This window comes from Heterocephalus glaber, unplaced genomic scaffold (assembly GCF_053883595.1).
Source record: "Heterocephalus glaber isolate CG9 unplaced genomic scaffold, H.glaber_assembly_v1.0 deba00001509, whole genome shotgun sequence".
NCBI lineage: Eukaryota > Metazoa > Chordata > Mammalia > Rodentia > Bathyergidae > Heterocephalus > Heterocephalus glaber.
Genome location: NW_028258325.1, coordinates 45,198,587 through 45,199,231, shown reverse-complemented (window position 1 = coordinate 45,199,231; position 645 = coordinate 45,198,587).

Here is a 645-nt window from a genome sequence, read left to right as displayed (position 1 = left end):
GCGGGTGTCTGGGACGCCCTCGGGGGCGGGGACATGCCGGCCCCACCCAGGCCCCGCCCCCGGCCGCGCGCGCTCCCGGACAAAGCTCTAGCGGGCTGCTGCGGTTGGTTTAGGGCTAAACCGACACGCGGACTCCTCCCGGTGATTGAGCGGAAGCCTGCAAGACCGGGTACCTGCATTTCGTCCTCACCGGATCGTTTCCAGGGATAAAAGTGGAAGCATCCCTAACCGTCCCACTTTGGTGTACTTAGCTACATTGAGGCGCTCTAGCACGTTAGAATATCACAGAGCCACTGGCAAGATAGGTAAGAGAAGCACGAGCACACTGTCTGTGATAATGAAAAAGTGAAAAAAGCTGACTATAAATGCATAGGATTGCAAACAGCTGTTAATGTGAACGTGTCTGCGTGTGGATGAAGAAGGCAGGCCAGACACAAAAATGAATAGTTGTATTAGCATGTTGGAAACGTGTACAACGTGAACACGTAAAGTGGGAAATCATCAGAGTAATTGTACATGACAAAAAAAAGTAGGGAGAGCCCGACGTGGTGCACACACTTGTAATGCCAGCACTTGGGAGGCTGAGGAAGAAGGATAGAAAGTTGAAGGCTGGCCTGGGGTACATAATGAAGCCCTGTGTCCATA